The following is a 14,560-nucleotide window of genomic DNA, read 5'->3' as shown; positions in this document are numbered from 1 at the left end:
ATTACCCAACGACCTTTTTTGTCCTGTAGAACCTTCTCTGGGACCAAACATAAGGATTTATGGCAGAGAATCGTTACTCCCCTTTTTTTATGATTTTCATATGATGCACTAAATGCCTGCCCCACCCATTCCCTTTTTAACTTAGCATGTTCTTCCTCATTTAAATGGGTTTCTTGCAATAACCCTATTGAACAATCCAATCTTTTTAATTGTGCCAATATTTTTTTTCTCTTTATAGGGTGATTTAGACCGTTTACATTGTAACTAACACATTTCAGAGTGGTCATTTTTTACTATGTGGAAAGAAGAAAGAAAAAGATAACATAATTCACCATTTCTCTCTCTCTTAACTGTCTTGATACATTTACAACCGAAAATAGTGCATAGGGTCACCTTGCCGTAAAACAGAGAACGTATGAAATTCCAAAACCAACTGGTAACTTGATAGAACTTCCAATGAGACCGTGGGTTACCCTCATTAAAGAGACATATGGATAACAGTCCATGTATAACCCACCCCTGATGTAAACCTAGTCCGGGCAGAGAGATGAGACTCCCTGGGAGGGGTACACCAAATGTGTGAGCAGCAGTCCGCGCAATATCCAAACTTTGCTGCATTAAGTGCCCAAATCAGTCTGCAATAAACGTATCCTCTTGCCCGAGCTCTTAACTTTAATTTTCTCAAGCCTGTAAACATTTAGAGTTTAATATACTTTTACTACACTCGTGTTGCCATTACCATTTTATCTTTTATGAAAAAAAAAAAAAAAAAAAAGTTAAATATCTACTTTCTCATTGTCAAACCTTTCAGTGTCGATCTGTGTAGTAGCTCTCTCTAAGATGTCCCACTCATTTCACGTCTATATCCGTTCCTAGCATTTGTGGAGACCATGTCGTCAGTCGTTTCCATGGTGATCTGCACTGTTCATGATGGTCTTGATTTCCTTGGGTGTCAGGGTCAGACCCATTTTCCCCTGTCTGCCCTGGGTCAGCCATCCGTCCTGTAGTAGCTCCCTCTCCAGGAGGTCCCGTTCATCCACGTCCACGTCCACTCCCAACCCCTGCAGAGTTGGTTGAGCTTCACAAAGAGAGGGGAAGGTTTTGACCCCGGTATCCAAAAATACTCTTAGCTGCGCCGGGTATGGTGCTTGGGCTCTGATGTTGCGTTCCCTGAGCTTTTTAATAACTTCGCGCACTTGCTTTCTCTTTCTCTGAACATCCTGGGAGTAGTCTTGGTCAAAATAAACTTTTTTCCCCTGAAACTCCACATCTCGCTGGGCCCAGGCTTGTTGGAGCACCGTCTGTTTAACTTTAAAGTCCAAAAACCGCACTATTATTGATCTCGGCGGCGCTGTCGGCTTGGGCTTTGGCGTTATGGCCCTGTGAGCCCTCTCCAAGCATATGTTCATATCTTCCTGCAGTTTCAGATTTGACTTAAAGAGATTGGTTATGAACGGAATCATCTCTTTACCCTCGGCGCCCTCAGGTATTCCATACACTCTAATGTTGTTCCTGCGGAGCCTGTTTTCCATGTCATCCAGTCTAGCGGTTATCTTAGCATCCTTACTTAGTAGGTAGGCTAGCGCTCTTTCTTGCCGTAGGCCCCGGTCTTCAGTGTCACTCACTCTGGTTTCGGTAGTGGTCAGCCTCTCTTCCAGTGTGTCTATCTGTTGTTTAATTTCGACCATTGACGTCTCCATCCGTGTCTGAGAGTCTTTAATTTGTCGTAGTGCCTCCCCGGACTCTTGTCTGAATCTCCGGAGCTCTTTTAGCATTAGCTGTTCAGCCCCAGATTCATCGTTGGTTAAATTAGCATTGAGCGTTAGCTGCTTTTGTTTCGTCTTCGGGTCATCATTTTTCCCCATTTTAGTCTGTTTTTGGCTTGAGCTTGGAGTTTTCGCGGACATTTTAAAGTTTCACATGGGATATGGTATGTTTTCAGGCTAATTTAAACTGAAATCGGGCAGAGCGAACTGCCTATGCGTCCAACTCGGGCATGGCCGAAACCGGAAGTCCCCAAGTAAATAGTTTTTAAGGTGAAATATAATGGCAAAATCAAAAACGGCCAGTTATACCTTGGAATATCGGATTTCATCACAAACCTAAATATCCCTGACGTCCCACCTTCAAACACAGCCTCATTTGGCCATCCATGAAAAAGCTACTTAACCTCCCACTTTTCTATAGGAATACATATTTCCTACAGGCACTGCACTAGTTGTGCAAAAAATAGTTTATATTCACATTTTAAAAACTGACAGTCCGATTTTGGCCCAGTTAAGTCGCAGTACAAGTAAAAGGACACATGTATTTTTGATGTTGGACCTGTCCCTTTAAAGGGGTAAAGGTCTCTCTGATGGAACTGCTAACATTTCATTAAGCTGTTTTGATCAAAGGGGTCACAAGCCAAGAAAGGTTGCAAACAACTGGTTTGTATCCTGTTTTTTTAAAGGGTAAAATGTTACTCTACAAAGTGATTACTAAGTATGATTGTTAGGTAACTGTAGTGGAGTACAAAGTAGAATATATCTGTGTGATCTGTAGAGTATTGGATTCTTTTTCTATATCATTCAGTAATATTTTAAGATGTGTTTTCCTGAACTCAACACGTGTGAGAGAAACGTCACAGCAGGTTTGAGAAAGACAATCCGGTTCATTTGTGTTTGTGTCAAGTGTGAAAGCAAATGTTTTATATGCAAATTCTGTGAGCTGTGAATGAGAAACAAACGCCTTGTGTGACTTCAGTGCCTGTGGATGTTCTGTGGTCTCTAAATGTGGCAACAGGGATAGTAAATACTTTCCTGATAGGACTGTGCTGAGGTTTCCAGTTATCTCACCATGAAACGTGTGTGTGTGTGTGTGTGTGTGTGTGTGTGTGTGTGTGTGTGTGTGTGTGTGTGTGTGTGTGTATTTATGTATGAGAGAGAGAGAGAGAGAGAGAGAGAGAGAGAGAGAGAGAGAGAGAGAGAGAGAGAGAGAGAGAAAGCTCACACATAGCTCTTGTCATGACTGTCGACTATCTCAGGGAGCATGATATGTGGCTGCATCGTTCATGAGAGTCCTGCAGCTGTCTCACCACTAATGTACATAGGAAAATATTCCCTGACTGGTGGGTGAATCTGACAGAGGTGTCTGGAGCTGAGTGCCTGTCGTAAAATATGGCAATCGCGGGAATGATTTATTGCATTTTTACATTCTTAAGATTAAGTTTTCTTCTTTTTAAACATTCACAAGATACGGCTCATTTCTTTTTTTTTCCTTTTTTTCCTTTTCTTTTTCTTTTTCTTTTTTTTCTTTTTTTTTTTACATATGATTGTGGTTAGAGAGCAGTATTTTCTGTGATTGCTTATCTGTGAAACACTTTACTCAGACGCCGGTTTTACAGTATAATAGAAATAAACTATGTTCTTCTCGTTGGAGCTTGAATTATACCAGCTGTTCTACAGAGCGTTGTCCCATGATGATGTGGATGCTGACCATTTGCAGATGGTGCATCTCTGACTTCACATTTGTCACTCAGTCTTATCTCACTGAAACTCACTGAAACATGTAAAATATAGATGTTATAGATGCTAACAATTGAATCTTTTTGGTCCCTCTCCATAAAATGACAATGTAGAAGGTTTTGTACAACAGTTTGCTGAATTGTAAAAGGACCTCCAACAGCAGAGTTGATAGTCACCCAACAGGCTGCTTGAGCCGGTCGGTCCCTTTGTTCTGGTCTACATACTGCAGCACAAGAATTGCCGTTGCTCTGTCCATACACCGTTCCTTCCATCAAAATGACCAGCTCGTATTACATATCGACACTTCTTACTATTGTGTAAAAAGTACCTAAAAGTCATATTAAAGTAAATGTGATATGTTGTTAAAATATGCTTTGGTAAAACGGTCACCCATACCAACAGTACTTTATTTAAAAGGGTCTTTGACAAACTTGTTTGTGTTTGTTTATGTAAGCGACACCATTTCTAAACTAAACGTTAGCAACTGTTGCACTCAAGAACGTGCAAATCATCACATCCTTTAGACTGCATTCACAAAGAAATCTGAAGCGTTAAGCAACCTGAACAAATCATCCACAAGCTTTTACAGACAACAGAGATCACTTCACAATCCGCTCACATATGGGAGAAAAAAGTTTTAATGTATGTACATTGCGACAAATTGTTATATAGAGCTCCTTCATATCATCTGATATTAAATGTAGAAAGTAGAAGAAGCAATTTGCTGGCAACAAAGGCACTTTAGTATCAAAATACAAGGAAAAGTAAATTGTACATTTATTTATGTTCAGACAATCAGACTAGCATTTTAATTCAAAAGACACCAGTTTGGCTCTGATGCAGCATGCAGTCTTCAAAGTAACTCATAACTAAAGTTATCAAATAAATGTAGTGAACTAAGTATAATAAAGTGAAGTGGAAGTATAATGTAGCAGAAAATGGTATTAAAATATAAAAATTCTACCCAAGTTAAACAGTTGAGTAAATGTACTCAGTTACATTCCATCATTAATTATTACCAAATACTACAAAGCAGAAAGGTGTTCAATATCTCCCCAAAAAATTCAGGTCTCAGAAAATGAGATCAAAACACAGAATTTCTACAGCTCAATCAATTCAAGTTGCACCTCATTTGTTAGTTATTGTAAACAAATTCATTACTATAAACTAAAATATGCATCAGGTTAATAGTGTCATGTTGTCTCAGTCCCTTGTAGTCGCTTCATTTGCTCGGCATGCCAGCGTCCACTAGACAAACTCTCCCAGTGAACACAGTGAGTGTCTGTGTGGCCGCTGGCAGCCGTGTCCAATGTGTGTTTTTGTTTTTACACATGTTAAATCTCAGCAGTCCTGGTTTATTTCACACTTCTCAGATGTTATAGTAAGTAAGTTCCCACTGTCTTAAAATTCTTCCACTTAATGTATTTGAAAACTATGAACAAGAATTAATTATGGTTAGTTTTCTTCTTTTTCAGAAAGACACACAAACACACATGTCTAACACACTAAAAGGCTCATGGGCTGTTATTTTATTTTGCACTTTTAGACATTATAGTTTAATTCTTGTTTTCAATAGTTAATTGACTACCAGGTTTCATGCAAGCACAGTAAAAGCTGCCCTCAGAGGCTCAGAGACGTAAGAATGTCACAACACAAGCGTTTTGTTTTTCCTTTTCCTCGGAGCAATGTTTACAGTTCAAAAGCCATAAAACTGACCACAAATGGAAAAGGCATAGTATAGCTGTAATGAGTTACCCTTGTGTAGTCACGTCTCACAGCAGATGGACTACATGTTTGTTTTAACTCTCTGTACAGTACTTATTCTTTAACACTGGGTGGCAGTAGTGTATCTTAGTTCTTTGTCTCTGCAGCCTGAGTTTTATTCTCATGACAAGTTTTCATGCAAAATCTTCAGACACTGTCATACTGACATGAGTGATGCTCTCTTTTGTGGATTTTTTGCAGTTGTGCATATTATCAATAGCAACACGAATAAACTGAAAGATTGTCCCAGATTTAAACGCCAGAGTCACCTTCTCTGAGGAGATGTGAAGAATCAACAGCTGTCAGCCGTTATTTGCAGCAAAGAGCTGAAATGACTGCTTGATTCCAGACAGTGAGTCTTTATGTTTCAAAGGTGAGGCACATGTCCCAGGTGAGGCCAAAGCTTCACACCTGGCTGCTCAGCCCAGATAACAGCAGCTCTCAGACCGGACCGACATCTCTCGCTACGACTGGAGATTGTACAAATATGATTTGGATACATCTGCGCTCCAAAGAACTCCCACATCCCTGCTCGGAAAGCTTTGCATAACAATCCTGAGGCGCTAGGAAGAAAGGGCGGAGGGAGAGAGTGGGAGAGAGAGAGAGAGGGAGAGAGGGAGAGAGGGGAGGGAAACTAAGGGTAAAATGGGTTGAGGCCCGTGATACATGGTGTGGGCCAAGAAGCTGCCAGCATCCCAGCCGCTCCATGTCTGGCCTGGCACAGCATTAAGCAGGCTGTTTTGGGGCCTGTCAAAAGCTCATCACGGCAAGGAAGCCGTCTCTGTGGGGATGCTGCGGGGGTGCCAGGGCCCGGCAGGGGGGAGAAACCAGAGACCCTGCCCAGCAGCTTGGTCATAATGAGGAGGAAAATTCTTATTCTTGTATCCCCATTAATGTTACAACAACAATGCACTTTTGTCCAACTTTTTTTTTTCTCCCCTCAAGCATTTTCTTATTTTTGATGCCCCTCATCTTTACATTTACTGAAGCTTGAGACCGAACTCATTGTTTTGTTGTTAATTTATGTCATAAACTTCCACATTGTGAGAGAAATTCCTCTTGTTTAAAGTTAAATATCTCGATCCAATCCTTTCCAGTTATCTGAGGCACATTTACCGTCAGTGTATTGTGTTCACTAATCGATTATAAAACTCTCGGTGATGTCAGCTGTGGCAATCAAGCAGAGTACCAGTGTGTTGAGGTTTAATATTTTGGCCAGTGTTGTTTGTGACATCAATCTAAAGCTGTCCAGAAACAAGGGCGGTCCAAAACAACATCATATTGTTTTTCATTACTGCTTGAGTGAAATCATGTTGATTTGAGCACATCCCAGCTAACAAGCACCAGAACTTTAATGCAGCCAAATGACACAAGACCTCTAATATATATATATATATATATATATATATATATATATATATATTATATATATATATATATATATATATATATATATATATATATATATATATATATATATATATATATATATATATATATATATATATATATATATATATATATATTAGTATTGATGCCAATCCTTCTCTTTGTGTTGCAGGTGAGAAAACAGAAATATTTCCTAATGCCAAGTGGAGTCTCGCAGCTCTGGTGAGTCAGCGTTGTATTACAGCTTTCTGTGTAGTTCCTATTTGTTTGTGAAATGATGTTCATAAAGTCTGTATTGCACAGTTACGTTTAGCCCTGGGTACTGTGTCTTACAACAATATTAAATCCACGCAGTAAAAAGCAAAGACGAAAAAAAGAGAGATATCATCTCCAGTCCAACAATTATGGGGCCTCTATATGGAGTAGTTGGCTCGTTTATATGCTGTAATGTTGTGACCGTTCCAAGCCCCGAGGCCAGGTGTTTTTGATTGCAGTATAGCACGTTGGAGCGCAGACTCTGCTGCATGGCTCCGGCCCCACAGGATGGTTGGATGATAAACCAGAGGAGACTGAGTGGGAGTGGGAGGCCCAGACTGTTTTCCTTATTTATTTATTAATGTTTTGTTTTCTCTGAGAGAAGCTGTCAGACAGACAGGCAGCTACACCCTCTTATTAGATGACTTCCTTCACCCCGCAAATAAATTCCAGCTGAGAGTTAACGTCGCAGTGTGTTTTGGATAAATTACAGACGGGGACGACATGGGATTTTTTATTGTACAAACAAACAGGCAAAGAATCTGGTAAAATAAGTAGAATCGCTGTTTCAGGTGCAACAAAACACAGCAGACTACACAAGCATTGCAATGACTGCACTTTTATTCTGTTATAAACAATCTTCATATCTTCTCTGTGTGTTTTGATTGTTGGGTTGTAGACCTGCACCTCTGAATTTCCCTCTTAATGGAACATTATTCCCGATTGTCCTCTCCTGGTTGTTGTTTCCTGTAAACAGATGTCGCACATGTTGACTGCTGACAGACTACGTGTTCATGTAGTCTGTCAGCAATCAGCATGTGTGACCTGCCAATAAAATCCTCTCTGAACTATTTACAAATGTAAAAAGATCCAGAATGTGGTTAACAGTTAGTGTTAGTTAGTGTTTGGAGACAATGTGATAGTGTTGCCCTCTGGTGGATGAATTTCTCCCCCAGGGAGAGGTGATTCAAACCCTCCATTTGATTTAATTTAGAGAAATACAAATGTCATGCAACACTTAAATATTAAGGAATGAAAAGAAGAAGATTCTTAAGCATTATATTAATAATTTGCTTGGCAGGTTTTGCAAAGTTAGACTCCAGAGTAAAATAATACAAATGGTTAGCAAGCTGTCAGATTTTATGATGTCTGATCCGCTGACTTACACATAAAACCAAAGTAAGCACATCTGAAATATTTGGCATAATCTTCCAGTGAACTGGGAAACAAAGGTCGACCACAAAAGGTAAAAGAGAAGTGAGACCAAGCTGTGCAGTAAATATGCAGCCATTAAGCCAAAACAATCAGCTGAAAGAGGCTAAAAATGCTCCATTGAGTGGCAGAGTTGGATGGATGGGTTTCTGCCTTTTTATATAGGTATACCATTTATTCATTTCATTCATTGTTTATTTAAGAAATATCAATACACATCAATATGTATACTATTATACGTAGACTTAAATTATTTCTGACCGGCACTTTGATCTAACACACCAAATTAATGACAACGTGCAAAAGGTGTGCTCCATGTATTTGTGATATTTGATATGACACGGTCAGATTTTCCCACAACATAAATGTCAGACAGTCAAAACAACAGCACTCCATTTACATTTCAGCTGACACGTCAACAGTAAAACAACATCTATGATAGCAGGCAGATTCGAGGGAACACTGTCACCGACGCAGTCGCTCAACTGAGCTCATAAAAGCTGTTTGTCTTCCTGTTGCTCTTTCCTTTCTGTCAGCATAAAACATAACAACATTACAAAGCGGACCGTGACCAATGAAGAATGTATCACACTCAAACATTTACAGGCTGCAGATGGTCCTGGTTGACTTGTGTATACATCCCTGTGTCAGCCCCTACAGGTGCCACGGCACAAAGTAATAAAAAGCAGAGTGTGGAGGAGTTGTAGACACAGGAGGAGGTGGAGGAGAGAACAAGGCTGCGCTGACATGTTTTATTCACCCACTGTATGGTGTTCTTCTTCAGACAGGCGCTGGCAGTCAGACTGTAGCTGTAACATTCCCGGTTGTTTCTACACAGTTTGCTAATCCTGAGGACAAAATGATTTGGTCAAACACATTCTGATCCACATTATTAAAGTTATCTTTTTAGACTCATTTAGACTTGGACTCGCTTTTTAAGAAAATGCAACCAGTCGCTAGAGATGTTAACATAGTACATTTCTGGAAAGCCAACAGACACGCTTCTTCAAGTTGCAACTTTATGTTTCTTTAGGTTCAATTTTCTAGTCCTCTCTTGTTACAGCTCTGTCCTTATGATTTGGTTAGGTTTAGGCACAGAAAACGACTGGCGAGGGTTGGGAAAACATCATGTTTGACTTGAAAAACCCAGTAGGGACTTCATGTCTGCCAGTATATAATGTTGTCAGCAAAATAGACAGAAACAAATTCAGACCATCTGTGCACTTTACACTGGCAGATATTGACTTTCACCAAGGATGTGAATTTCATGCGTGTCTGTTTGTTGGTTGGTTTGTTAGCAGGATTACACAGAAACTACTTCATTGTTTGTGGAATTTAGGTGGCTGATACGTGCACTAAAAGTGAGTACAAAGGGGACCTGTTGGGCTTCGGCAAAGGTATACGCTCTACAGAGTGTCATGATTGCCATGAGCGCCATTTTGGTTCGATGTGCATTTCTGACAAACCTTCTGCCTCATTCTGCCTTGAATGGCACTAGGAAATCCTCCTCCCATTAGGGATCAATGACGTTATAGTTATAAATTTAGAAGTTTATTGCATACCATGGGTGGTGGACAGCTAAAACTGATGTGGATTATGTGTCTGCTGGTAAGGCTGAGGGATGAAGGGATGAGAGAGGAGGAAATCGGAGTGGTCGAAGGGTGGATGATGGACCAGAGTCAGCTGGAGGCGGGAGGACAGAAGGGAACCGGAGGAGTTAAAACTCAGAGAAGGGGAGCTGTCTCTTTATCCACCCAGATATTTTTGTGGTAAGCACCCAGTGGCTCTTACATTCAAACAAATAAAAGACGGGAGAGAGAGGAGACGAAAGGGCTTTTGGGGTTCATGTTCGTGACACATGAGGTTTTTCAAATGACAGGCATAAAAAAGGTCATGACAAACTGCTCTTAGTAAGTCTGCTTTAAATGAGTCAATAACATGGTAATTTTCAAGGTCTTTGTTTTTTAAGAGCTTCATCTCACAACAGGTGCTGCTCCACCAGACAGTTTGACTGACACAAGCTGGGAATAGACAGTGAATGTAACATGACTCAGCTGTGTAATCGCCTTTGTAATTTGGATGTCACCCACTTCAAAGTCCTGCTTCATGTGGTTTCTTCATTATTTTGTTCGTACCTTATACCTCACACACTGAGTCACTCACTGGTCATTAAAATGTCCTGGGAGTCATTTCTCTGAACTGAGGGATTTACGTTTCCGAACCTGAAAGAAAGATGTTGCCATGTTTCAGTCTTTCCCTGAATCGTCTGTCAATTCTCATAAAACGCATTGGAAGTGATGGGTTTTCAGAGGGCCTAAGCTGTCTTTCCAAGCCTCACCTGTCAGTGGTGACACAAAATAATGATGATTTATAAGTAAATTTAGCGTTCACTTCAAATTAGTACTGAAGGGGAAGGTCAAAGAACAAGCAGCGACAAAAGTGTTGTGTCTTTGAACACGGGGTAAAGATTACAGCTGGCAGGCAACTAGCCTGTACGTTCTGCACCTGCACGAGAGCAAACAACTCTGAAAAACCACCAGGTGGCAGTAGTTTGCATTCGTCATTTTTAAAGAAATTGGAGGACTCAACTCAATGTCTATGCGCAAATCGTTGTTATGATGAAGCAGTGTTTGCCTAGCATTTTTTCACCACCTGTAATCGTGAACATGTCTGATGGATTCGCTTAGCTGAAAAACCAGAGGGATATATATCACCAATGTGCTCCGCTGCAGATTCAACATCCTCAGTAGGCTGAGAAGCAAGCCAGCAAGGACACTCTTCTCACAACAAAGTCCCTTTATATGTCTTGGAAAGTACCACTGCACAGGTTAACAGTGATGTACAAAGCTTTCTCTTTTTTTAAAGGCTGTACACGGAGCTGAATAAATTGTAATTCACTGCCTCAAGTGATGTCACTTGACTCAGCTTCAGTTTAGTCTGAAGATTTATAAATTCGAAATTGAACAACATGGATATCTGGAGGAGTGCCTTCCAGATGTCTGTAGCTGTGTGTCGACTCTTAGGTTTGATAGCACGAGTGATCCGTTCTCAATACAAAGTTGCCTTGCTGTGAAGTAAAACACAAGGTAATTGCAGGTTGAAGATAATGTCTTCCTTACGTAAAAATGCACCGTGGAAACTTAAAAGATTAGCAATATGCGTTTAAAAAAATAAAGAACACTTTGTCCTGAAGGTGCCCATTGTGAGGAATGTGCGCTGATGGAAACCTTAGACTCACCTTATCTAATCCCAGTGGTGATCCGGTTTCTCCTTGGACCTGGAGTGGTGCTCATCACTGCTCAACAGCCTCATATAATATGTCATAGCGGTTTTGGACTCAAGGTGCGAGATAATTACAACTATGTTGCCCAAGTATGTAAAACTGGGGCAGGCACTCTAAACACTCAAGTTACATCAAACCTGCATGTGAAGTGTGGTGGCCAGTACGTGCTTGGAACCGTTCAACACTACATTGAAGTGGTCCAACAGACTGCACTCAGCAGCCTGATCTGCACAGTCTCACTCCACTGGCACACAGCTACGTATGAACCCAAACTCCCTCAACAAATTATTATATTTCCTCCCTGCTTTGGTGTCGGTGAAGTTTTGAAGGAAATGTTCCTCCAGGTCTTATTGATTAGGAGTGATTGTTGTTTTCACTTATAGTGTAATCAAACTTAATCCTTTGTTTTGACAGCTAAATGACATTTAAGATTACCGCATGATATCTCATATCATGTAGTACACACTGTTATATTTACATAAGGGATGTGCTACACTGTGCTACTCACTAATCTTTTTAATAGCTGTTTCTCACAGAACTACGACTTGTCAAACCTAGGTGTAGTGAATAACGTGAACGATGGCTGTGTTTCCATTTAGCTCCTCTGGTGCCAGGGCGCTGCTATTGTGTATGCCGGCTCACTGGCACAGCTTACTGGGGCACCTAAATGGAACAGAGCCATCGTTAACGTTATTAGTTACACCTGACAAGCAAATTGTGTGCCGTGAGAAAGATCTAAATTAGTGTCTGTGATTATCTCCAGTTTGTTGACCTGCATGTTCACGACTCCCACAAGATCGAAACCAGTTTATTTCTGATTTGGGAGAAAAAAAACAAACTCACTAGTTGTTCTAGAGATGTTGCAGGAAATAATGTTAAAACCTGTAGGGGAATTTTTGCTTTGCAGCAGCTTGAACCAATGTATAGTAAAGTGTGTATAGTATAGTGTTGTTCTACTTGTGTAGTAAAAAGCTTAGTGGTTAAATTTTTCTTCTTAACTTCTATAAAGTGTTATTCTAACTCTATTGTTATCCACCTGATTCCCTTATGCAAAATTAGCTGAATATGTCCGCTGTATGATCATCTGCAGCTTGTCTTTCTTGTGCTGTATGGCTGATTTTAAAAAATGATTTTAAGATTTATGTTCAGTTGTCCATTAAGAAACTAGTATTTAAAGAAAATTAGTTTTGTTGTCATCTTCAGATGACTATAGATAGTTAGGGCAGACATTTTGGCTCACTCCAACTGATGCCAACACATGAGGCACCATAATCACATAAAAGTTACAATGATGCATTTTTCATTCAATCCTCTCTCTCTCTACTGTATTTATTCCAGAAAAACTGGCACAGAATAATGATGGTTTTCAGTCATGGCAACGCTCCATGTACTGTAGTCTCAAGCCTCTAGAGGCTAGCCGTTAGTCCAACCCAGCCCTGGTACTACAAGACCATCACACTAAACAGAAAACAAATGGCAATAAAGGACTGGCAAAAGGAGAGAAGCAGCTGTGACTGTGTCTGTGGCCCAAAGTCATTTGAGAGTATTCTTTAATCCTGACACCTGCAAGCCATTTCATCATGATTTACAGTGGGGAAAATGCAGTGTGGGGGCAGGGAGGCCACCAGAGGGACTGTTTTCACAACAAATGATGGGGAACACACTGTTGTTTTGTGCAGGCCAGGCATTTGTAGTTATTTCTTCGCAAAACACACAGACAGCTTGATCTGACAATGAAAGCACTGACAGAAAATAGGCTTCTCAAGAGACTGTATGAATGCTTATTGTATTTATGTATGCGCTAACTGTCTCATGTCAGGAGGGAAGACCGTGACTGAATAAGTGTGTGTGTGTGTGTCTGGATGTTTTGGGACAGGATATGGAGTTCACATGAATGATCATTAGCAGGATATCTGCAGACCTGACCAAATCCCCAGCTGCTCCTCCATAACGCCTTGATATAAGGGTATTGTTTACATCCATTCACTTTCTCAAGCCATTACTTGTGTGCGAGTCTGCCACATGCTGAATTACTTTAGGTGTGGACATGCTGAATGTCTTGTATTGTGTAATGTGGCAGCAGTAATTATCTGTGACAAACACTGTTCACATGTGGTGCGAGGATTTAGCTGAGTTGTCCTACCTAAACACATTCTGGAGTTTGTGTCTGCACATTACAAAGTTATGACTGCTGCGATGCCTTTTCAGTGAAGAAATTTCAAGTAATGAAATTACTTCATTGTGGAACTGAGCTGCCATCAGCATACACTGTGACTCGTTAACTTTGCTTCATAATAAAACAAGCTGAAATACTTACTTGTATTAAACATCTAACTTGTTATTGCCGGAATTCGAATGTATCTCCAAAACCACAATCACCTACTGCTGCTCACTTTACTGGACTTGCTTCTCTTTGCTGTACCTATCTTTGGCTGAAGCAACTAGCTGCTGATAGCAAGTAGCTATGTTAGCCTAGAGCTAAGTGGCCTTGCCAGCTAACAGGAGTCTGCCTTTCACCCCCACTCCCCAGTCACCCCTGTAAACAAGGCTCAGTCAACCAGCCTCTCAGGAAACATGGCTGAACCCCAGACTGGAACCGAACACAGCCTCAGAGACAGACATTGCTGTTTAGTGAGCTCTTAAAATTGCATTTCATTTTCATATAAATATTCTCAGGTCTCAGCTCATGATATCAGACAAATTGAGGCAACAACGAGGCAAACAAAAACATATTAAGAAACTGAGTTAAGAGCCTAACCCTCTCAGCAAAGTGCCATTTAATAGTAATCCCCAGCCTTTGCATTGTCTCCTCCAAGTCTGCCCAGAAAAAACACATCAGGCGCAGAATCTTTTCTTTGCCCCTCAGTTCTCTCAGAGGTGTGGAGGAATGAATAAGCTGAGAGTGATAATGTTCAGGTTCCTGCAGCACCTGTGGAGTGTAGCGAGTGTGCACAGTGTGTCCAACATCCCACCATCAAACTGCTCCAAAAACCATCACTTCTGAAGTTATTGAAATATCTTGCTCTCTCACAGACTTCATATAGCACACGCCACTTCAATTATCAAGACCTTTTGAGAAGTGCACTATTTCAATGCACTGATGGTTTTTAGTTTACATCTATTGGTGTGGCAGCAAAACATCAGAGACACA

This window comes from Acanthopagrus latus, chromosome 4 (genome assembly GCF_904848185.1).
Source record: "Acanthopagrus latus isolate v.2019 chromosome 4, fAcaLat1.1, whole genome shotgun sequence".
Taxonomy (NCBI): Eukaryota; Metazoa; Chordata; class Actinopteri; order Spariformes; family Sparidae; genus Acanthopagrus; species Acanthopagrus latus.
Note: the sequence above shows the minus strand (reverse complement) of the source record.